This window comes from Halichoerus grypus, chromosome 5 (genome assembly GCF_964656455.1).
Source record: "Halichoerus grypus chromosome 5, mHalGry1.hap1.1, whole genome shotgun sequence".
NCBI lineage: Eukaryota > Metazoa > Chordata > Mammalia > Carnivora > Phocidae > Halichoerus > Halichoerus grypus.
This window is the reverse complement of record NC_135716.1, coordinates 29,350,409-29,376,024: the sequence shown is the minus strand read 5'-3', so window position 1 is coordinate 29,376,024 and position 25,616 is coordinate 29,350,409. Positions and strand designations below refer to the sequence as shown.

At 36.1% G+C, this 25,616-nt stretch overlaps 1 long non-coding RNA gene across 1 annotated transcript in view; it reads left to right on the top strand.

Moving 5' to 3' along the window:
- Positions 1-89: 89 nt before the first annotated feature.
- LOC144381826 (uncharacterized) overlaps positions 90-25,616 on the top strand; it is a 177,282-nt gene continuing 151,755 nt past the window's right edge. Inside the window, exon 1 of the long non-coding RNA XR_013447743.1 lies at positions 90-362. This is a non-coding gene — a long non-coding RNA (uncharacterized LOC144381826). The remainder of the gene's footprint in view (positions 363-25,616) is intronic.

The following is a 25,616-nucleotide window of genomic DNA, read 5'->3' as shown; positions in this document are numbered from 1 at the left end:
GCTTTTATTGACTTCCTCAGTGCAGCCATTGTATTCTACAGTTCCAAAATTGGTCTTTGATTCTTTTATATGTTTTCTATCGCTTTGTTGAAATTTCTCGTTTTGTTTTTATATTGCTTTCTTGATTTTATTAATTTTCTATATTTTTTGTAGCTTTGTGAACATCTTTGTAACAATTATTTTTATTTCTTTATCAGGCAATTCCTGGATCTCCATTTCTTTGGCATCATTTACTGGAAATTTACTGTGTTCCTTTGATGGTGTCATGTTTCCCTGATTCTTCATGATCCCAGTAGTCTTGCATAAGTGTCTGTAAAATTGAAGAAGGAGTCTACCCCTTCCAGACTTTATGGACTGACTTGGTAAGGAAACACCTTTATCTGTGTTAGGGGGCATGCTGGAATGTGATATGGGAACTGTTGGTTTAGGGTACCAGGTGCAGGTATGTGTGGTGGCTCTGAGCCCTTTGGGGCATGATTTCTCAGTGGCTCGGCCTGCTGGAGTCCATAACATCTACAACTATGTGGTCCTTGATGAGCATTGTGGGGAATCTGCATTGGCTGCAAAGGCTTCTGGTTCCTCAGCAGCAGTTCCAGGTCCAGTGGCTAGGGACCAGAGCAGGTAGTGTTATACACACCTTTCTCTGGGCACCAACTGCAGGCTCAGTGTAGTGATGGGCTGGTTGCAGATGTACACATAGTGTCAGAGGCCAGGGGAAGCAGCAAGGGCCAAGGCCAACTGTGGATGTACTGGCAGCTGTGGGGGCCCTGGCTGTCAGTGGGAACTCCCATGGCTGCGGGATCTTGCCTCTGGTGTACATATTGCAGTGGAGGTTGGTGATGGGAGTCGGCTGGAGGTGTGAAGGAACACAGCTGGAGGAGCTAGCCCTGGGCACCTGCATGGTGATGGGGGTCAGCCATGGGGGTCTAGGCTGGCATCTTGCAAACATGCAGCAGTAGAGGCCACAGCAGGGTGCCGCTGTGGATCCCAGGCTCTAGTAGGGAGGGAATGTGAAAGTGGGGAGAGGAACTCAACCTATCGTGTGAAAATCAGTGAAATCTGTGGGTAGGTCTATGTGACTGTGCTGGTTTCCTCAGTGGCAAAAAGTCCTGGGGTCCTTTGCAGAGGAGGTCACTGGGAACCATGGTCACTCCCGCTGTCTGGCCAATACTGGTAGCCCCTGTCCTTCTTCCCTGTTTATAGCCATAGCTATGCATTTCAGCTTTGCTGGAGTCTGGGTGGGGTGAAACTGAAGTGGATTCTTCATGCAGTGCCCTGAAAGGTTGGGGAAGCTGATCACTCACCCTGTTCTCCCTTTCCCAGTGAGGGGAACCTTTTCTGGCTGGTGAGTTCCCTTTTGGCAAGGAACAGTGCCAGCCTGAGGAGATGATGCAGGCAAAATGAAGCTGTTTTTTCTTTCCTTTTTGTGTGGCTATTCTCAAGTTTTTTATTCTACTCTGGTTGCTAAATTTCTTAAGTGGACTCCCAAAGCTGATTTTTTTCATGAACAGCTGCCTAATTGTTGATCTTTGTGGGGAGATGGAAGCTGGGGTCTCCTACTCTGCCATCTTGGTGATGTCACTTCTCAGCATTTCACAATGAATGTGATGATGGGGAAAGATTTTTATAAAAATCAATGCAAAATATTTTAGATTTAAAACCAAAGCTGTTTTGAGAGATCATGAACCTCTATCTTATCTCAGCTCTAAAAGATCCTTTTCTAGTTTTTGTATCTGTTGATATGTAATGCTTGAAATTTTTGCTTTGGGACTTCAGACTTTAAAGCAATTGTGGGCAAATGATGTTTCTTATAACATCCTACAAGGGATCAGGTTTTCTGTTGAAATACTGCTTTGACTTATTACTGTCCTAGATAAGTGATTTCTATAAACTATAGGAAAAATTCCTGCATAGTTGAGGTCTTGTCTTCAATTTCTTTTACCTGTAGCGTCTGATACACATTGTCGCATAGTGGATGCTTATAAATATTTGTTGATTTCATATTTTGTCTCCAAACCAACTGAAGTTGGTGAGGAGTGTCATTCAGTTGCTAAAATTTAGCACTCAAATTAAGTTATAAGACTGTGATTTTAGTTAGCAGCGGTTTTTTGGGGTTTTTTTTTGAGTTTTGTTTTTGTTTTTAACATATGGCAAATTTTACTTAAGGTACACCTGACCCTCCTTGATAGTAGTTATGTATTGCAGAAATTCAGAATGAAAAATTTCCTAACCCACTAAGAATGTGAACCAGACAGAAAAATTACCCATCGAGTAATAGTAAATAGTTAATGTCAGTGCTAAAAACTGAACACATTTATATTTCAGTTATAAGGGATGCATGCATTTTATTTACAGCATAACTTCAAGACTTTATGCTGCCCAGAATATCTTCCAGTTGCTACGGGGAGTTCTGTTATCCGTCAATGTGGGGTTTCCTACTTGGCAGCATTATATATTTGTGATGGCATCTGTGTTTGCTGGTTGTTGCATTTGCAGTGGAACTTGTATTTTGGCCAGTTGAAAAGGGAGAGAAAAAGAAAGCAAATTAAACTTGACTTCTTGGCAGTGAAGCAGTAGCTTCTTATTACTTGGACCCATATATTCCAAGAACACCAAATGTAACTTCTGTTGTGTGCCGTAGTTACTCTTCCTATAACTATGTTTGCATTGTAATAAACTTGCATAATAATATGAAAATCCAAAAGTTAAAAACTAAATATTATGCCTTACTAGTTGACATAGTACTTTTAAGGTGGAATTTTAATATGGGAAATTAGCCTATGTAGAATGATGCCTGTTTGTTTATTTTGGTCAAAGAAAAATCATTAGCATTATTAATATTATTGTATAAGCTCTTATCTACTTAAAACAAGTGAAAATCTAAATGAACTGATTAAAGAAGTTCTTCGCTCAGTTTTTATAAGATAAACAAAATAGAAAATAAATTTAAACTCATTAATTTCTGAGACTTCTTTTTTAAAAACAATTTCCAGTATATATTTTAGAGTCAGCACACATTTAGCTTACAAGCCAGTGTTCTAAACCATCTATATCTACCACATAAACCTGTGATATTCAACGTTTATAAAGATTTTCAGGTATCCCAAGAAGTACCTTCTTAATATTAAAAACACAGAAGCACCTTCTTAATATTGATTCTTAATGTAAAACATAAGAATTAACTCCTTAATGTTGACATATTAAATTATATTCATTGTAATTTGTAGCTTTATAGATTATGTTTATTGTAGTTATGTATTTCATTTTATTTTTTGAATACTGGCAGTCTCTGAGGCGAAGTTTAGATAAATATCTACTAAGTTAACTTAAAACTTTGTGTATACTTCCACCATGTTGCACAATTATATTCCCTGGTCTGTGGAAGCATATGAAGTGGATGCACTGGGTGTTGCCATTATGTATAAAACAGAAGGCACATGGAGACAAAAATCTAATACTGAGATCTTGCCCTTAAAAAGCTTACAATTTAGTTTGAAAGACAGTATATAAGAATGAAAGTTCTATTAGTGTAAACATCAAATAACTGTCTAGTAGGATAATATAAGAGTAATTCTTATTGCCTAGTGATATAATATGTTAGTGTTGTACAGCTTTAGAAGAAGATGTCCCTGCAGGTCAAAAGTTCTGTAGACCTTGGGGAGCAGGAAAGACTTAGTTTTGATACTGAAAGTTGGATGATAAACTGAAAGTTTAGATTCAAGGTAGGGGCAACAGTATATGCATCAGTCTTAGAGAAGACAAAATAAGTGAAGGAGAGTGAGAGGTACAAACTTCCAATTATAAAATAAATAAGTCAGAGAGTTGAAAAGTACAACATAAGGAATATAGTCAATAATATTGTAATAACATATGGTGATAGATGGTGACTACACTTATCATGGTAAGCGTTGACTAATGTACAGAATTGTTGAATCACTGTTTTGTACACCTGAAACTAAATAACATTGTATGTCAACTGTACTTCAATAACAAAAATTTTAAAAAATTAAAATTTGGGGAGTGGAAGAAGAAAAAAAATAGTAAAGGATGAAGAACTAAGGAAATATAACAATTCCAGAGCAATTGCTATTGAATGAATGACATTATGTACTATACCTCATTTCATACAGTATCCTAACCTAGTTAGAATGAGAAAGTTGCAACTCAGAAATATAAATAATTTGCCCAGAGTGACCCAGTAAATGGTGGAGCAATGATGATTCATAGCAAGATCTATAATAAAGTTCATGCTTTTAAGAGGGTGATATAATAAAAGTTAAAGAAGAGTTTTAACAAGGAAGTGCTCTACATTAGATGTGGCAGGGAGATCAAGCAAAATGAGATCTCAGCAAAGATCGCTGGAATTGGAGGGGCCTTGTAGGGCCGGCTCTAGCAGCTTGAAGAGGCAAAGCCATATTCTGTGGAGTTAAGTAGACATGGTTCTCTTTCACACAAGACTTGTGCTTTATGCTGTTAGTATTATGTCTTACTCATTTTATACTGGTATCCCTAAGGCTTAGCACAGAGTTTTGCCTGCAGTAGGCACCAGACTAAGATTTTGTAAGTACCTGACTAGTGTTGATAGAATCAGGTCAAAAGGGTCTTGATAGAATCAGTCTAAGGCCGTGGTGGATATTGAAGATCCAAAGGGTGATGGCACTCTGAGGAGTGATCCACAGAAGGACTGATGATTTGAAGATGGTGGTAAATGAAAATAACATGGGCGTTAAATGATGAAAAGCAAAGATGGGTGGTGTATGAATCACTGAGTTCTGCTTTTGGAGTCCGAGAAGATTGTGCCTCTGATTTCTCCCTAACTCTGGCTTTTCCTGTTGTAGCTGCTGTAAGTCAGTAATGCCACCAAGATCCACAATTTTAGACAAAGTAGGGTCACAGAAATTCAGGTCTATCTTAAATTGATGATAACTATAATTTTTAAAAAACGTATTACATAAAATGTATTAATGCTGATAAGTAATTTTTCAGTAGATAAAAAAAATTTAGTATAATTGCACACATTTATGAATTTTTAAAAAATCAATGAAAAATGGGCAAAGTATATGAGCAGGTAATTCACAGGAGATATTTGGCAAAATAAGGTTCACTAAATATTTATTTAATAAAAAGCAAGCTATGGTAGGAATCTAAAAGGAGAAACAGCAAGTAACCTTTGTGTGTCATACTCTGCAGCGTGGACTTTGTCTTGTAGATGATGGGAGTCTACTGAAGTACTGTCCACATTGAAGTAACATTGTCTTATTGGCACTGTAGTTGATGTACTCAAAATAGACTTGAGCTGGTGGAGGAAGGAGGTAGGCAGACTAGGTAGGTGAGAAAAAAATACGACTATGGTAAAGAAAAAAGAGATGAGAGAAAATGGGCAGATTTAAGAAATATTAAAACTTAAAAGAAGCTAAGACTTGATGAAATGGGTGTAGATGGAGCTAGAGAGTATTATGCTAAGTGAAATAAGAGAAAGACAAATACCATATGATTTCACTTATATGTGGAACTAAACAGAACAGGTGAACATAGGGGATAAAAAAAAGAGAAAGGCAAACAAGAAAACAGATTATTTTTTTAAAAGATTTATTTATTTATTTTAGAGAGAGAGAGAGAGAAAGAGAGCATGGTAGAGGGAGAGAGAAATCCAAGCAGACTCCAGGCTGAGCACAGAGCCCAACATGGAGCTCAATCCTACAACCCTGAGATCATGACATGAGCCAAAACCAAGAGTTGGCCACCTAACCGACTGTGCCACCCAGGTGCCCCCAGAAAACACTCTTAACTACAGAGAGCAAACTGAGGGTTGCTGGAGGGGAGGTGGGCAGGGGGATGGGTTTAAATGGGTGATGGGTATTAAGGAGGGCACTTGTGATGTGCACTGGGTGTTGTTAAGGTTTTGGCCATTAGATTTAGTTCTGGTTGATGTTTAAAATAAAGAATACTTTTATTAATTTCACTTAGAGAATTTAGAAAGGGATACAGGTGTCATTTAACATTTCCTCTTTATATCAGGTAACAATTTGTGATTTAGAAAGTCTTTATTGTAACATGGTATCATTTTCTCTGTAGATGTTCAGTTAACCATAGGAAATAAAGAAGCTCATTTGAGATACTAGATGTTTTTCTATGTAAAACATTCTAACATTCAGTTCTTATGGCATATGGAAATGCTCTTTCAGAATGGTATCTAAAATATTTTGAAAAATCCATTTAATAACATGAAAATATATACTGAAAAAATGATCAGTGTCTTCTGCTTTGGCATTGCCACTCACCCAAATTTGACAGAAAGGTGATTCATAGAAATTCTATTTGTGCACTTTTTTTTATTTGTCCACTTTCATATTTGACTTAATTTAGAATATTTTCAAATAGAGGAGACCAAATTAAAAGAAAAAAAAAACAGCACCAATTTGTGGCACAGATCTAAATGATAACATTATATGACAAGGTTAATAAATAGTTTCATTTAATGTTAGGTCTTGATGCAACACTTAAAACACTGCTTTGGTTCAAAGTAAGTTATTAAATTTGAGTAACAAGGAAATGAGTAAAGTTATTAGCATTGTAACAAAGCCCAGAAATGACATATCATTTGGAAAATAGCAAGCTGGTTAAAGGCCAGGAAGGGAAAAAAATAAGAAACACAAATGTTCCATCAGAGCCTTCCTTTGAGAATGAATAAAAGAAGTAAATATATTCCATTTAAATGTTATCTTATAATTATTAGACCTTCATTTCTAAAGAACGAATATCAAAACAGGATCTGGATTTTTATTAAGTGGGAGTATTGTTCCCTTTCCATTTTAAGTATGGGTATGTTTTCTCTTGATACTTCAATCTAGGTCTGTTTCTTTTTGCATTAAAAGTTTAGGTAGACCAATATAAAGGAACAAATTACACCAAAGGGAAACTGGAACATATAACTTTTAGGACCTGAGTTACCATATATTCAAAAATACCAATCTTCCACTTTTACATAGACCAAAAAGCTTCATACTTTCCTTTCAAAAGTAGAATGGCAGGAAGCTTTTGTAGGTTAGAACTGCAGAGTAAACAACGTACAAAACTCAAATCATGGACAGCCTTACTTCTCAATATGGCAAAAATAAAATGTGTTGTTTTGCATTCTATAGCGAAGCATTCTATACCAAAAAGCACTATCTTTTTAATAATCTAAATTCCCAATGAACAGAAGATATTAGTAAGAAAGGAATTCAATAGTACTAAAATCCTCTGAACCTGAGATAGAAATAGAATCTGACTGTACTTATGGTGGAAGATGACCTCCTTAGCTTAGATGAAGATTTAGCTCTCTCTCTCTATTCCTACCACATAAAACACCTTCCTATTCCCCCATCTTCCTGATACAGTTAATACTGCTATTTTGATCACATTTTTAGTATTTCATATCATTTTGACTATGCAAATGCTATTATAGCTGGTCCAAATATTAAATTATTTTTACTTTTCTGGATAACTTTATGTGTTCTCTATCTGTTCTTTTATTTTCTTGCAATTATTACTAATTTAAACCCAAACTGTTCCCAGTTGCCCAGTCCTTAACTCAAGCTATTTAGATACGAATTCTATCAATTCCATCATCCTGAAGAAGTTGTTCTTGAGATCTAAATTCCTAGCATAGTACCATTCATATATATGGTCAGTAATCAATGAATGTTTATTGATGACTGGAATGTTACCCACTGAGCTGCATAAATATATTTCTATAGCTTATTTCTTCTGAGAAAAATTAAAGTTAGGTGGGTTATTTCAAATTTTGCACAATTTGGAGAAACTTCAATTTTCTAATCTGCAAAATGGGAGTAAGAATTTCTACTTCTAAGATTGTTGTAAGGATTAATCATATAAGGACTGTAAGCAGTACTTGGCACGTATGAAACACTGAATGGTGATAGGTACTGATTTAAGAAATGGTTGTGTACCACTACTACTATTAACTGCTGTTAGTAATGCTGTGACCACTTGGATCCATATCATGAATTTCCTTAGGGATTTTCAATGACTTCACATCAAAAGAAAGAGTTGGAGAAAGATTTTCACTGTCTATTTCAAAAATTTTCAAGAGAATTCCCTTGACTTTTTTCTGGGGGTGGGGAGGGTCTATTATTTGAAGAGTCTGGGATGTCATTCCTCTTCTCTAAATACTCTGCCTGAGGGATAATGTAAGTCCTTTCTCAGTGGTTTGGATAATACTGTGTCAAAGCATGTGACTATAAGACTTAATTTACAACAAAGCTGGTTTTAACTACTTCATATTTATTATTCTCATCTCTTCAATGAATTTATAGGCTTTTATTTATTTATTATTTTATTTTTTTATTTTAATTCCAGTGCAGTTTAACATATAATGTTAAATTAGTTTCAGCTGTACAGTATTGTGATTCAAATGTTCCTTATTATACTCAGTGCTCATCAAGATAAGTACTCTTAATCTCTGCATCTACTTCACCCATCCCTCCATCTACCTCCCCTCTGTTTGTTTTCTGTAGTTGAGTCTGTTTTTTGGTTTCTCTCTCTCTCTCTTTTCCTTTGTTCATTTGTTTTGTTTCTTAAATTCCACATATGAGATATCTTCTCCTGTTCAGTAGGTTGTCTTTTAGTTTTGTTGGTTGTTTCCTTCCTTTGCAGAAGCTCTTTATTTTAATGTGGTTAACTTATGTTTTTGTTTCTCTTGCCTCAGGATACATATCTAGAAAGATGTTGCTATGACTGATGTCAGAGACATTACTGTCTGTGCTTTCCTCTAGGATTTTTATGGTTTCAGGTCTCACATTTAGATTCTTAATCCATTTTGAGTTTATTTTTGTGTGTGGTGTAAGAAAGTGATCCAGTTTCATCCTTTTGTGTGTAGCTGTCTAGTTTTCCCAACACCATTTGTTGAAGAGAATGTCTTTTTCCCATTGCATATCCTTGCCTCCTTTGTCGAAGATTAGTTGACCATATTATTATGGGTTTATTTTTGGGCTTTCTGTTTTGTTCCATTGATATATGTGTCTGTTTTTGTGCCAGTACCATACTGTTTTGATTACTACAGCTTTGTAATATAACTTAAAATCAGGAGTTGTGATACTCCAGTTTTCCTTTTCTTTTTCAAGACTGCTTTAGCTAGGGCACCTGGGTGGCTCAGTTGGTTAAGCAACTGCCTTCGGCTCAGGTCATGATCCTGGGGTCCCGGGATCGAGTCCCACATCGGGCTCCCTGCTCAGCGGGGGGTCTGCTTCTCCCTCTGACCCTCTTCCCTCTCGTGCTCTCTGTCTCTCATTCTCTCTCTCTCAAATACATAAATAAAATCTTAAAAAAAAAAAAGACTGCTTTAGCTATTTGGGGTCTTTTGTGGGTCCATACAAATTTTAGGATTGTTTGTTCTAATTCTGTGAAAAATGCTGTTGGTATTTTGATAGGGATTGCATTAAACGTGTAGATTGCTTTGGGTAGTATGGACATTTTACCAGTATTTGTTCTTCTAACCCTTGAGCATGGAATTCCTTTCCATTTCTTTGGGTCATCTCTAATTTCTCTCATCAGTGTTTTATAGTTTTCAGGGTATAGCTTTTTTGCCTTTTTGGTTAAGTTTATTCCTATTTTATTATTTTTGCTGTGAATTATAAATAGGATTGGGCTTGGTGTAAGTAAGTTAGGCAGTTGGTCCTGCAGGTGGCCATGTGTTTATGCTGGGGGATGGGGGAGGGGAGTGGCATCTGCCATCTCCTTTGTTCCTGGAGGAGTTCCCCTGTGGACGCTTCTCCTCTGGGACATGCTCTAAGATGGGTAAATAACTCTCGCTCCTGTGTGTCCCAGACATTTTTCAAATTTTTGCTTCTATGCTGTATCTCTTTGGGCTGTTTGTTGTGCTGTCTCTTTAAGGGTGGGGACTTGGCTTCAGGTGGCCCTCTAGGCTCTCCAAGAATGGAGCCTGTTGGTTTTTAAAATTCCAGACTTTAAGTCCCTAGGTTGTAAGAACCCACAAAATTCAGCCCCTTTGGCTTTCAAAGCCAAATGTTATAAGGATTCATCTTCCCCATGCAGATTCCTGTGCATGATATCACACTCCTGTTTCTCTCTCTTCTCTGTGCCCTCTACTCTCTTCTCCCAGTGGGTAGCCAGTGTCTATTTAGCTGCCCACTGAGTTTCTGCCATTCCTACCCTCTTTGATGTGGACTCTTCTCTACCTCTGTGGAGTTTGTTCTGCCAGTCTTCTGGTCATTTTCTGGGTTATTTATCCTGATGTGAATGTTATCTTGTATCCATGTGATAAGGTGAGCTTAGGGTCCACTTACTTTGCCATCTTCCCAGCCTTCTGATTTTATGGGCTTTTAAAATGCTACTGGAAATCATTGCTTTTCATATTTTGTACTTTTTCCTCTGAATATTTTTATAGCATTGAGCATTACGGTTTAATTCAGCACCGCAAATTATAGATGCTTAAATGATATTATTATGTTAAGTCATGTAAATTTCAAGTGAATAAAGAAGAGAAGGAAGAAACTTAATCTCCCACTGGTACCTAAAATTTTGGGGAGCATATAGACTTGATTCTAAAATGTTCCATAGTCATTTGTGCTACTTTCGACTTATTCCTTCATCCCTCCTCAAGATGTTTTCCCCACGAAGCCTTTTTTGGAAATTCTGCTTTATGTTCATTTTGGAAATAATGAATTAAAGCAGGTTGACTCAGGGATGCTACAAAAGAACCCTTCGGCCAGAGAAGAAAAATCTCTAATAGCAGAGTGGTCCCAAGTCAACAGTTCCTAATGAGGCTGTTCTTACTGCTTATTGTGCCTGATATATAGGAATTTCTGATAGTTCACTCAGCATTTTTATTTCCCTGAGAAACACAGAAGGCATTTGAAGTTGTCTATTAAAGATGTCTCTATTACATTAGTCGTTTTAGAAACCTCAAGGAAAAAATGACCATCATTGCACATAGAGCCAAACTCAATCTCTCCCTTTCCTAGTTGCGCTAACTTTTTGTTTAAACTTCACATATAGCTGAGAAAATAAGATATTATTTTTAAATTATCAAACATTTGTGTATATTTTTAAATTTGAAATAGCTGGTTTAAATGTGGATTTTTTTAAATTTTGCTAATTAAGAAAATAACGTCAATAATGGATTTTCATTATTACAAAATGATTTATTTTTAACTATTAATTGTACCAACTATCAAGAGAAAAAGGAATTCAGCTAAAATGTAGAATTGCAACTGATTAGTGAAAACATCAGAAGAAACTCTAGAAGATAATTCTGCCCATTGACTGTGCTTATAACTGCACAAAGAAGATTGGGATGTGCTGCTGACACCTTGCATTCAAGTTGCTCCAGTCAGATTCATTATTTTTTTCCTTATAGCTGTGCTCCTTTTCTTGGTTAATTTATTTACTGTCTTTTTAGTCACCAATGTATAAACTTTGACCTCCTTCCTCTTCTTCACTAAGTTCTGGTCATTAAGTTCTGTGGTTTTACCTCTGAAATGCCTCTTGACTCATTCTTCTCTATTCCTTTTTCATTTCCTGGATTCAGAGCTTTACTAAGCTATTGCGTTATGCTCCTAACTGGTTTTCCAATCTCTCTAGCCACCCAAGGTACCTTAGGAACTTTTGATTGTTTTGCATTTTTCAGGATCAAAATCTAACTTTCTTGGTAGGGCCATTAAGGTCCTTTGCTGCCTCAGTATTGTTGCTAACAGGTAGAGCTAGGGCTTTAGGGTCCCACAGACCTAGATGAAGATTTCATCTTTATCACTTCCTCTGTGATTTGCTCAAACAGGTTTCTTAACTTTACTAAGAATCGTTTCCATGTCAATAAATTGGTAATGATAAGAACAATAATAGTTTACAACTCCTAGAATTTTTGTGAGGATTAAATTCACTATAATCTATTTAAAATGCTTAGTGTGTGATAAGCATTCAGTATGTTAGTTTTCATTTGTATTTCTTGTTATTTTAGCCATCATGCCTATTGCTTACTATGCTGAGTTTTCAGATTCCATCCATCTGCTTATGTTTTTCCCTTCCCTATTTGATGAACCCCTAGTTGTTCTCCAAAGCCCTATTTAAATGCCACTTGTTCTGTGAAGATTTCCTTGGCTGAACTGAATTAATCACTCTTCTGAGAGTCATATTGCATATTCATACTAATAATTGGATTCATAACACTATATCATAGGTATTCTTTTGAAAGCCGTTTTCCCTTATCCATTTGAAAATCTTCAAAGGTTGAGACCATATCTAATTCACCCTTATATCCACAGTGCCTCACAGTGTTGAATGCTAGAAAATGCAAACATTTCAACTTGTATCCTAGTTTTAAGTTCTCTCTCTCTTGAGTTAGTTGCCCCTAAAGATAGACATCTGAATGTCTTTCTCAAAGGTAATTTTAAAAATAGTAAATTGAAAACACATTACTATTTTACAACTGCTACAGAAAGTTTGGAAGATGAAGTAAAAAGTCACCCACAATCATGCTCTTGTCAGGTGATTTGTATTATTCTTTTGATATTTTCCCTTCTGATTGTTTTTCTGTGAACATATATTTGCATAGTTATAATTCTAATGCACATTCAATTTTTTGTTCTGCTTTTTTTTTTAAAAGCATTATGTTTTAGGTACCTTATATGCTATTACAGAACCTGTATAACCATTAAAAAACTACTTAATTCTTCAAGTGAATATTTAATTATTATTTCTGCTATCCTTCCTCTCCTGTCTTGCTATTATAAACACTGCTATAGTAGACAATTTCATGACAGTATCCTTTTGTATATGTTGGATTAATTCCTTGATATACATTCTCCAAAGTGAAATTAATGCTTTAATGATAATTCACTTCAGTCATATACTGTCTAGGATTATAACTATAGCCCTTAAACAGGCCAGTGGTGAAACTGAAAAATGAATGTAGAAGATTAAGGAAAGAAGAGGAGGTATTTTTTTCAGTAAAACTATATACTCCTTAAGGAGAGGTAGCTAGCCTTATAGTTCTTTGCTCTTTCTTCTTATGAGGAAACAATGTTCATTCATTAAATATTTACTGAGCACTTATTTATTGAGCACTGTAAGTACAAAAACATAATGCCTGCCCTCAGAAAGCTTACAGTTGACTGAGAGAGACAGACATTCAAACAGACCATTAGAATACACAGAAATAAGGACTACAATGGGTATAACGTGTTTAAGCAAATCACACAGGAAGTGATAAAGATGAAATCTGCATCCAGGTCTGTATATTCTTATATTAAAGAATATACAGAAAGAGCAACTAAACTCATATTGGAGGGCTCAGAGAATTCATTCAAAAAATTGTGTGCTAGTCACTAAATGTAGAATTCTGAAGTTCAGGGGGCTCTTGGTCTGGTGGAGACTGACACATATTTTATTTTATTTATTTTTTTTGAGACTGACACATATTTTAAAAATAGCTATAGTAGATTTAAAATTCCAAATGAAAGATAAAGATTTCAAATGAAATATCTGAAAATCTGTTTTATGATTCAGAGAGGATATAGATGGGATGAAACATTGAAAGAGCATTTATGAGGTACAACAAGAATGGAAGGAGAAGAAAGCCACATTCCCTTTTCTACATCTTATTTGCAGCCAGTCCTACATGGGGGAGGTGGGCAGAAATACTTATCCTTGACTGAAGACAAGGGTTGGTAAATATATCAGACTGGACCTTTTAATTTCTAAATCAAGACTGCATTTTTGTGACCCAAGTAAGCATATGACATTCTATTCCAAAAAGAGTTCAGAAGAAATAAAAAAGAAGGGACTGCCCAAATTTTTATCCAGGTAAATGCAACATTACCTCCACCTGAGCCAAAAGATAATGAGAGATTCTTTTGATGTTGTACTATGAATCTTCCATATTCAACTTACCAGTTGTCATGGCTATATACATACACAGTCTTAATTTCCTAGATGGTCAGAGACTTGATGTCATATGTCGGTGCTCATTCTTTAAGGGCATGTGGCATAGTCAGCTAATTACCTCAAATCCATATGTCCTTTGTTTTGTTCAGAGAACCCCAGGACTTTAGAAGCTGATAAAGCTGCCCAGCTAATGACTACTTTTTCTAGCCTCCCTCACAATGAGGTGTATCCATGTAACTAAATTTTGGCCACTGGTATATGATAACTAAATTATGCAACTCTGGGTCACTTCCTTAAAAAAAGGAAGCTGATGGCTTTCATATCCTTTTTCCTCTTTGCCACTGGCTGTGACTTGATGAGAATTTGAACAACTGCCTCTGGATATAGAGTTATGAGAGCTATGTGTTATAACAGAGCTGCCTTGCCAACCCTACCTCTGGATTGTTAGGTATAAATTTATATAATTTAAAATACAACAGACATTTTGTATATATGTATAATATAATAATGCTATTTTATTCATTGGGGGAGATTTTCTTATAGTAAATTAGCCTATTCTTTGCTTAATTCAGGAAGAGTAGTGGTGTAAGGCTAGAATATTCCAGGCAAATAAATAGATAAAAGTATAAAAGAGTAGGTGATTCAGGTAAGTACAAGTATTTTGGTATGGCTAGACTGCAGGCTATATGAGAGAAAGTGGTGAGAGTAGAAGTTGGAAAAATAAGTATTAGCCAAATCATGAGGAAACTTGTATATCACACCACCAAATTTAGATTTTATTCTATTAGCAGTAGGGAACCATTGAAAGTTGTTGAACAGGGGGCATAGTTTAAAGAAAGATCACATTGACAGTAATAGAGAGGACGAACAACTTTTGTCCTGTTGTAGTTTAAGATTGTCTGTGTCTTTAATCCCCTTCTCTAAAGTTGGATAATCAAGGGTAATGTAATCTGGCTTTTCTTCAGTTTAGATGAGCTCATATAATCCTAAACTCCGGGGTTCATTATGAAATCAAAGGAGCAGGAACAACCTTTCCAGAATCCTCTTCCTCATTCTGAGCTGTTATGACTGGGTTGGAAGGCTAGCCCTAGTTGGTGGAGCTACATGCCTTTCCAGCAGTGCTGGTAGCATTCAGAAAATTCTGGGCAATTTCTCCTTTCAGATCCAAGCTAAAATTCACATCCAAACTAAGCTTTTTTAGAGAATTACTTTTCCAGTTGTATTGCTGACAAATCTGTTCTCTGTAGTCATTTCCTCATATTGCACAGCTTTTTTTTGTCATGTGCTTGCTGAATCACAGCAACACTTAGTTCCATGCCTTGGGCCCTTGAATCTTTTGGTGTGTACTTCAAGAAGAGCCAATCTAAGTGTCCCTGGTTTTGTTTCCTCTTGTTCGGTCAGCATATTATATGTAGGATAGTAACAACAAAGTGCCTGGTTACTTTTAGTTACTTTCAGGAACTACACTGAGTGCTTTAATGTTCATTAGCCTACAAAATAATATAATTCATATACACAAATAGAAAATACTCCTCCAGCTTGGAAGTTTTTTTCTTTACTTAAAGGTAAGCAGGTTGTTATGGAACTTTCTTGCCATTTGCTTTTGTTTTGTTATTCTCAGAAAAGAAAATAGGAAAAATTTTCTGGTGAGCTAAGCCCATTACCCCCAAGGGACTATTCATTCTGCACTACACTAGAGGGAAGGACAGCTAAGCTGAGTGATATCTTGGCTTGCTCTAATCATGTTCATTTGGCAATATTTACAGTCCTGCTCACCCCTCCTTCAAATGGTATATCAAAACTTTGGGTATCTAAACCCTTGCCTGTAACAAATTTTCTCAACATGCCTCCTTTGCCTCTTACAGATTTTAAGCAGATGTATTGAATCAGTAAAATGAAGATGTGATAAATTCCACTTTATTTTGAATAGAAACAATCACCAAAGCTCAAGCAGATTTCTCCTTGGCCCTCTTTTATTTGAGAGAGGCAGAGACAGAGCAAGCATAACTGTTAAGAGAAATTTTTTTTAAGACAGCACCTAAGGCAAGGTCACCTGACATCCTATCCTTAGGTCTAAAATGCTGTCCACTGGAAATTGATCTTTATAATGATCCTTAAATACTTAAAAAAATACTTCCCAAATAATTAAGGAAATATTGATCCATCAGCAAGTATTTATTGACTATCTACTATCAACTAATAACCAAGTAAGCTTAGTATTGTTAACTCTGCTTTAGAGATGAGGAAACTGAGGCACAGTTAGTTTCAAGAATCTGCTCAAGGTCACACATCTAGAAAGTGGTAGAAGAAGGAGTAGTACCAAAGCACATAGTAGTTTAACTTTCCTCAAGGAGTTGACAGTATGGGTGGGAGAATAAGACTAATACATGAAAAAATTAGGGAATAATTAAACCCAGAACCATGTGGTCAAGACTATGGGTATAATATACAGAGGATAAATAATTAGGCTTCAAACAGAATGTTAGATTTGAACTAGATCTCGAGGATGAAATAGAACTTATACACAGAGTAGAGGGAAAATGCAGTTCAGTCATGAAGGAATAGTCAGAGCAAATTATTGCAGGGGAGAACTGTAGAATGTAAGTTCAGAGTATTTTCCGTGTTGCATACATTTCACTTTATTCTAGTTCTTCAAGTTCAGTAACCCATCATCATACCCCATTTCCAACTATGTAGATAAATAGATTTTACCAAGAAAGTCTATTTTAGACAGTTAGAGCTGGAATTTCTTATTTGGAATTCAACATGCTTTCTCTACCACCACACTGCATGGAGTATGGGTAATGGGGGTGGGAGGAGGGAGAGCCTATAGTACTGGGTATTCTCAAACTGTCTCCTTTTCAAGTCCTAAGCCGACCCAATTCTGCTTAGCTTCCCAGATTGCAGGGCTGTCAGATGGAAAGGAAAAACAAAATACATGAAGTTTCTTTTAAGGTGCCCATGTGGACTGGTGTTTCTTTTCCTGGCTGTTAGAAGGCGCCTTCATCACGGCACAAAGGAATTTCCTTGATACTGTGGGGATTTATTGGTACATGTTATAATGTACCACAGAGGTACTTTTTCCCTCTGCAGAATTATGTCTGATGGGTGACAAAGCAAATACCCAATAGGCTTTTGAGATATGATGTGTGGATCCTGAAAAGAAAGGAGTTTGATGGTTGAAAAGGAAGGAGAAAAAAAAGAACAGGGAGATGAGTTTGCTCTTTTACCTCAACCTTTGTCTTACTATGGAAATGATACTGTTTTAAAAAAAATCCATACTTCACAGACATTAGCTTTTGGCTAGGAGGCAAACACTGTTCTTTTAGAACATGTATATGTGCTGCTGAAGCGAGCACATGTTCTTTTAGAACATGTAGAAGGAAAATGAAGTTTAAGGAAATGCCTGATTCTTAGAGGATTCTTGGAAGGTCATTCAGTGGATGTTCTTAAAATCTACTTGGGAGGTTTGTAAAGACAGGAGTGATACAGTTGTATCTTCTTTGACACTTTTTCACCTGGTTCTGCCTACAATGGATGCAGAGAACTGGATTAGATGATTTCTACTCCAGCCTTGCTGATCTGTGGTTATATTCAGGTTGTTTTAACTGAAGGGAATTAGCTTTTAGAGATTTAGAAGTATATAATGGGGACATATTTGAAAGTCTATCTTGTTAAAATGAAATGACACAATTATTAATATAGTTAAAAGATTGGAGGCCTAGGACAACAATTTCAGAAAGAATTCCTGAAGTCTTTGTTAATTGAGAAAGTCATGTCTAAGTAAATTTTATTTCTCTGTAGTAGAGGGATTGCCTTGAGATATTCTGTACTTACACAACTATATAAAAAAAAGGTCTGTCAAGGTGGGCTATGTCCCTTACTGTGTCTCTGTCTTGCTTTTGTATTTTGGGGCACACATCCCTAAGTAAGTGAGCAACAAATCTTCAGGAGACTGGGGTCTCCTGACAGTATAGATGTTATACCTGAAAGGAGCATTGCATATTTGCATACTATTGCATCATTTATGGGGTCTTTACATTCTCTGATTTTTTTTTTCTTTTTTGGTAGAGAGGGAGAAACGGGATAGTGGCAGAGGGAGAGGGGGAGAAAGAATCTTAAGCAGGCTTCACACCCAGCGTGAAGCCTGACTTGGGGCTGGATCTCACAACCCTGAGATCATGACCTGAGCTGAAATCAAGAGTCAGACACTCAACCAACTGCACCACCCACCCAGGTGCCCCTCTGATTATCTTTTAAGAGTAGAAATTTCAAGCAAATAGGAAGTTTTTATTCAAAGACTTGCTACTTCCCATATAGATTTCTTGGATTCCATTCATTAAGTAAACACCTATGTGCCAGTAGTAATTCAAAACATTGGAAATACAATGATAAGAGATCAACATGGTCCTTGTCATTAAATATTCATTGTCTGGACTCTCAAGTTCTTAAGAGGATGTTATACCTAGTAATAATTTAATATAATTAGAAGAAAGTTTCCTTTGTATAAAGCTAGACTGTTCCCAGAATTATTGTAATACTTACAAGAGAAAATTTTGAAATTGGGAAATGTCTCCTTTTCAGTCAAGAATCCATTTTAAAAATCACTGGTAGTTCTAGAAAAATAAGATTTTCCAATTTATTCATAATGTGGTAGAATCAAGTGTACTTTTAGAGATCTGCAACAGCACATTGGTAAGGGAGGCACGCAACAAGAAACCAATTTCAAATTTCGTTTCTTATTTCTGAAATGGTTTTCTGTCATAACTTTGGAAAACCAGCACCATGAATTTTTCAAATTATCCTTAGGCAGCTCTGGCATAATTTATGTTAAGAGGTTTTGGCCTGTTTATGTACCCTGGAATTTGCCAAAATTAGTAATGTGATATTCCGTATTTAGCAAACCTATAGAGCAATAAATAAGGACATATGACTATTGGGGAGTGCTGTTTGTTTAAATTCTTTTTTGTGGCATTCATGAAATGTGGGGGACTTCCAACTCCAATTCTGCAATATTAGGCAGCAAGTTGTACTCTGAACCAAACCAGATGGTGATCAGCTCTATTCCTATTATCAACTCACTATAGCGATGGTTACCAGACCTTACTTGCAACTTTAACATTTGGAACAGATTAACAACAGTTAGACTGAAATGAGAAACCTCCATTTTACTAAAAGTTTCAGAACATATCATGCTGTAAAATCAGAAAGACTAGTAAGAAAAATTATGAGGGAAAGAGTTCACTGTCTACCTTGGTTTCTTCCTGCAGGATGTGTTATTTCCCTTTTATGAGTGCCTTTTTCAAAGGAATTTTAATGTGGAGTATTGTGAGGATTAGGGTCTATTAGCCTATCAGCCTCCTGAGGTGCCCCATTTCACAACCCATTGTTGAATTTATCTCAGTGTAGCCATGAGCAGTGCAGGCCTGAGGTACGCAAGGGGAGTTGTTTGCACTTTGGGGGATTTCCTTTGCAATAAGGTTACAAACACACACACACACACACACACACTTGCACACACACACCCTGTACAACTTCAGCGGTTCACCCAGCCACTCAAATTCATGAAACATTTGGGCTGCCCAGACTTGGCTTGTGGGTTTGAATGTATTTGGCTACATGCTTTTTGCCTTGTCAGCCAATGCCCCAATGCCATATACTCTCTATTTCTCACAGTGACCTTGTCTTTGTAGCATCTATTGGTCAAGTCCATTCCTAGGGCAATGTGTGTCCTTCACATCTAACTTTGTATACAGGTGAAACCAGGTTAAAGTGAACACTGAGGCCAGCAAGTCTTAAAGTTACAGCTATCAGGACAGAATGTCATTGAGTTCAATGACCATTTTGTGGTATAGAAAACTAATGTATTTAGTTAAAGAATGTACTAAAGACACACAGTTGGTGTAAGTGGTAGATGTGTTGAGGACAGATATGAGTGTTGCTAATGTATCGACATTCTTCTATGATTATGATTCAGAGACAGGGACAAAAACGTAAATTCTCTACTTTCTATACTTAAATGGTGGCAACCCTGCTCTTGTTCTTCTGGTAGGCTGAACAGCTTGCCAGAGAAACCTTTTAGAGAGAGGCTGACTGCTTTTGTGGATTTTTGTTTATTCTCTAGCCAAGATCTTGCTTCAGGGTTGATTGAAAATCCTTTTGCCTGTTTCTTGGTGTGATAGGAAATAAAAATTCCTCTTTAGGAATGGGTTTTTGAAGCCTCTTGTACTGTACAAATCAGGAAAGATGAAAATAATGCTTAGCTCTAGGATGATAAGAATACATCACTCTTGTCTGAAACTGAATTTTGGAGTGCAGTTGTTAGAAATGCAGACAATGGAGTTATGATAGATCTGGAGGAAAGTGGCAAGAGGGGAGAAAGAGAGAGAGAGAACCCGGCAGGGAATAACCATTGCAAATTGCAAAAAGGAGAATGTTCTTTATCCTAAAAGTGGAAGGAACTCTTTTAAATATTTTTTAACTGGAAATGACATGATAGGATTGGAAAGTATATAACTGTACTCTAGAAGAAGTAGGATTATTAGAAGCCAAGAATAATGAAAACCAGTTAGGAGGTTATTGCAGTAGACCAGGTGAATGATAATTTTGACTACTATGGTCCTTCAAGTCTTTGTTCTATTCACCCATAATTATGGCTATATATATTTTAATAAAATGGATTTTACCATATATATACTGTTTAAGCTCTTTGATTTTTTTTTAACTTCACAACTTACGGTGAACTTTTTTTGCCACTTAACATTCTTCTATATTAATTTTTAATGGCCACATAATATTCCCTCATAGGAGAATATTATAAAGTTTATTGAGTCATCCCCTACTAAGTGATATTTGAGTTTTCAGTTTTGCAATAGACAAGACACTATTATGACTATCCTTGTAAGTACATCTTCACTCACATTATGACTATTTCATTAGGATAACTTTCTAGAAGGAGAATTTCTGGGACAAAGAGTATTCAAAAGTCTTAAATTTTTTTAGGGTGTTGCCAAATTGTACATGGCTGCAATTCAGCTTCTTTTGTGGTGTAGCTGATACCCAAGGAGCTGTGTGTGAGTTGCATGTAAAATCCCCACACTGTGTGTGCTCCTCTTCTCAAATTTGTTAATTATGATTCTTCCTTATAGTGTAAAGTACCTTGTAAATAATAAGTATACTTCTCTTATTATAATAAATAATCAATTACCTCTCTTATTCCGAACACTAGAGTTAAAATTTGGAATGGGAAAAGACTTGTGAAATTCTTCTTTAAACTAAGAATTCATTTTTTGAAATCACTGGTAGATCTAAATTTATCATATTTTCCCATTTATTCATAATGTGATAGAATAAATAAAGGTTTATCCATCTTAGACATAAAAAAACATAATCTCTGTCCTCAAGCATTCAAACTTTCTAAAATAGACTTTTTTTAGAGCAGTTTTATCTACATAGAAAAATTCAAGGATTTTATAATTATTAAAAAAAAGAAGAAAAAGAAAGATCAGGGACATAAATAGGTATGTATTTTTGAAGTGAAAGAAAATTATTATTTTTCCTTTGAGATTTTTTGGAAGGTAATATTGTAATTTGTTAATGCTTGGAGCTGCTTACAACAAGGATCTATCAGAGGATAGATCCCTTTGGTTGAAATTCATGAGAAATTGCTTAGTGAAGAAGATCTTGAATGGACTGACTATAAGAGAGTTCTTATTCCCACAGTGGCAGTTGTGTTTCTAATGAGATGAACATTATAACCAACTTGGAACCATCTCATCTGTGTTAAATACAATTCCTTTTGGTTACATGTTAACATGCCACAAACTTACTCTTCAGTTAAAATAATACCCAACTCCCATTCTTCTTTTTCTTAATTTGAATACTATCTTGCTAAATGTTAGGCACATAGTAGATGCTTAGTAAATGCTTGATTAATTCATTAACCTGGAAAGTAGCCATTAATAGATTAAAGACTCTCATTTTGGATCTGCCTTGCTATGAAGATTAGGGGCAAAATACGCCATTCATGCCAGAGAAGCATGTTTGAGGTAATCAAAGTGAGGGCAGTAACTTAAAAAATCTTTTTAAAAAGATTTTATTTATTTATTTGCCAGAGAGAGAGAGCAAGAGCAAGAGCACAAGCAGGGGGAGTGGCAGGCAGAGGGAGAGGGAGAAGCAGGCTCCCCGTTGAGCAAGGAGCCCAGTGCAGAACTTGATCCCAAGACCCTGGGATCATGACCTGAGCTGAAGGCAGACGCTTAACCGACTGATCTACCCAGGCATCCCAGTAACTTAAAATCTTAACTGGTATTCTGGGTAGCAATTATTCACACCTCAGTAACTCTTTTCTATTGTGCTTTAAGAAATTCATTTCTACTGCATACTTACATTTTCTCAACTATCCTGTGTTCTCAAATAGTCAACACAAAACCACACCCAAGACAAAACAAAACCCAAAACAACAACAACAACAAACAAAAGGACAGCCTAGCCAGACTCTAACAAATCATCATATAAGAACCTTGTTTCTTTGGGACTTCACAGGTTCCCATTTAATAGTCCCTTTCCCTTATTACTCTATTTCTAGAATACTAATACCACTGTGATATCTCATTAGCCAAGAGCATTTTCTCTCTTAAATCTTGTCAATTAACAATTCAGAGAAAGAGTTTAAGATATTACTATTTTCAAGAGTTACTGTATTTTATTAGGGGGATCTTTAAAAAGGAAAAAAACCTTTATGATTCAAAGTAGCAATGTATAATGGAGGGGATTTTAGGTGACCTATGGATGCCATTTTGAAAGTTCTTTCTAATATCTGAAGTATTGAGGAACTTATTTAAATTTTCCTTTCAAACCATCATCCTCCTACTCTCATATTATAACCACTGGAAAAGATGGCTTCTATACTCTGTAGCCCAATCAGAAATTTTCCCACCATGAAAATGTGTGCCTGTTTGAATTGCTTTCCCATTTGTGATATAAAGCCAAATCCCCAAGAATACAGCAAAAACCTTGTTATAGAACATCCTTGGTTCCAACATTTTATTTAAAAGTGGCTTTATCTTAATGTATATGTCCTTATACCTAAAGGACATCATCCTGTTAAAATGCTTGCAATATTCCTTTTTAACCTTTAAGATGTTATAAACCAAAGCTTGACATTAAATGAATGAATGAATGTGTTCTTGACTCTGATTTGTGATGTGGTGCATCACACTATGATCAGGCTGTTTTACTTGGTGTTGTTAACAATTATTTTTTTAGTTTTCCACTATCCAGACTTCTATTAATCAGGCCACAATCTATTTTCTTTTATTAAAAGATTTTATTTATTTGAGTGAGAGAGAGAGCGCGTGAGCCCAAGCGGGGGGGTGGGTGGGAAGAAGGGAGGGAGAAGCAGACTCCCCGCTGAGCAGGGAACCTGAGGAGACTTGGGGCTCCATCCCAGGACCCTGAGACCAGGACCAAGCTGAAGGCAGCCATTTAGCCAACTGAGCCACCCAGGTGCTCCACATAGTCTATTTTCTACAGTATCCATTGTTACCTAATTTTATCTTTTAATCATAAAAGATTATTATGAAAATAATATAGTATATAAAATAAAGTAAGAAAATCATTTTTAGGGGAGTGGTGGAGAGGGCAATAGAAAGAAACTAGTTTGAATATTAATCAAGATAGTAAAGCCTATGCTTCATAGCAAACAAACCATCAAATCTCATTGACTTGACTTAGTTGGTCCAGGTGACTCTCCAGGAAAACTTGTCTTCAATACTGTAACTTGACAGTTGAAGCTACTGAGATCTTGAAGCTCCACTTGTCTCCTCACCTCAGTAGGATGCCTCAACAGGAGAAGAGTGAATAGAGCATTTATAACCTTTTCAGATCCCACTCGTCAGAGGTAATCACGTGGCTCCATCAAACTGTAAAGTCTGAGATCATGGTGAGCATTATTAATGAGAACAGAACTAAATTTATCTAAATTTTGAGAGAAAGGGTTCAATCATATGAAAGAACATCAGGTCTGAGAAGAAATGAATACATATTGGGTACCTACTGTGGAAGTTTCCTAATTTTTTTTATTTATGGCATTGATTTCTAGGCCAAAATAAGCAACTAACTGTGCTGTTGATTGAAGTCCAAACAACTTAAAATTTATTTGTATACTAACAACTTAGTAGCTCCTTCAGATAAAATAATACAAAAATTTGTTAGGGATAAGAAAAAAAGTTATTTTTTTGGGCGCCTGGGTGGCTCAGTTGGTTAAGCGACTGCCTTCGGCTCAGGTCATGATCCTGGAGTCCCGGGATCGAGTCCCACATCGGGCTCCCTGCTTAGCAGGGAGTCTGCTTCTCCCTCTGACCCTCCTCCCTCTCATGCTCTCTGTCTCTCATTCTCTCTCTCGCAAATAAATAAAAAAAAAAAAATTAAAAAAAAAAAAAAAGTTATTTTTAGGGTTTTTCTTTAAAATTCAAGTATAATTAGCATACAGTGTTACGTTAGTCTCAGGTATACAGTATAGTGATTCAACAATTCTATACATTTCTCAGTGCTCATCATGATTAAGTGTACTCTTACCCTTTAAGTATTTCACCCACCCCGCCCCCCAACCCACCTCCCCTCTGACAGCCACTCATTTGTCCTCTATATTCAAGAGTCTGTTTTTTATTTTTATTTATATTTCTAAATTTATTTATTTTTTATTTATAATTATTTATATTTTATTTAAAATTATATTTTATAAATTATAATTTATAATAAATTTAATAAATTATTTATTTTATTTTATTTATCTCTTTTTTCCCTTGTTCATTTGCTTTTGTTTTTTTTTTAAGATTTTATTAATTTAGAGGGAGAAAGAAAGAGCCTGAGTGGGGGAGGGAGGGGCAGAGGGAGAGGAAGAGAGAGAATCTCAAGCAGAGTCTGCTCTAAGCATGGAGCTTGATGCCAGGCTCCATCTTCTTAGCCTGAGATCATGACCTGAACCAATGAAATTAAGAGTCAGATGCTTAACCGATTGAGTTAACCAGGTGCCCCATTTGTTTTGTTTCTTAAATTCCACATATGAGTGAAATCATATGGTATTTGTCTTTCTCTGACTGGCTTATTTCACTTATCATTATACCCTCTAGGTCAATCCATGTTGTTGCAAATGGCAAGATCTCATTCCTTTTTTTTATAGCTGTATAATAGTCCTGTGTGTGTGTGTGTGTGTGTGTGTGTGTGTGTGTGAAAGAGAGAGAGCGAGAGAGAGAAAGAGGGAGAGAGAGAGAGATAGAGAGAGGGAGAGATTACCACATCTTCTTTATCCTTCATCAATGGATGGACACTTGGGTTTCTTCCATATCTTGGCTATTATAAATAATGTTGCAGTTAATACGGGGCTATATATCTTTTTGAATGAGTATTTTCATTTTCTTTGAGTAAATACCCAGTAATGGAATTACTGGATGATATGATAATTCTGTTTTTAATTTTCTGAGGAACCTCCATACTGTTTTCTACAGTGGCTGCACCAGCTTGCATTCCTACCAACATTACATGAGGGTTCCTTTTTCTCTACAGCCTCACCATCATTTGTTATTTTTTGTGTTTTTGCTTTTAATTATTCTGACAAGTGTAAGGTGATATCTCACTGTGTTTTTGATTTGCATTTCCCTGATGATGAATGATGTTGAGCATCTTTTCATGTGGCTGTTGGCCATCTATATGTC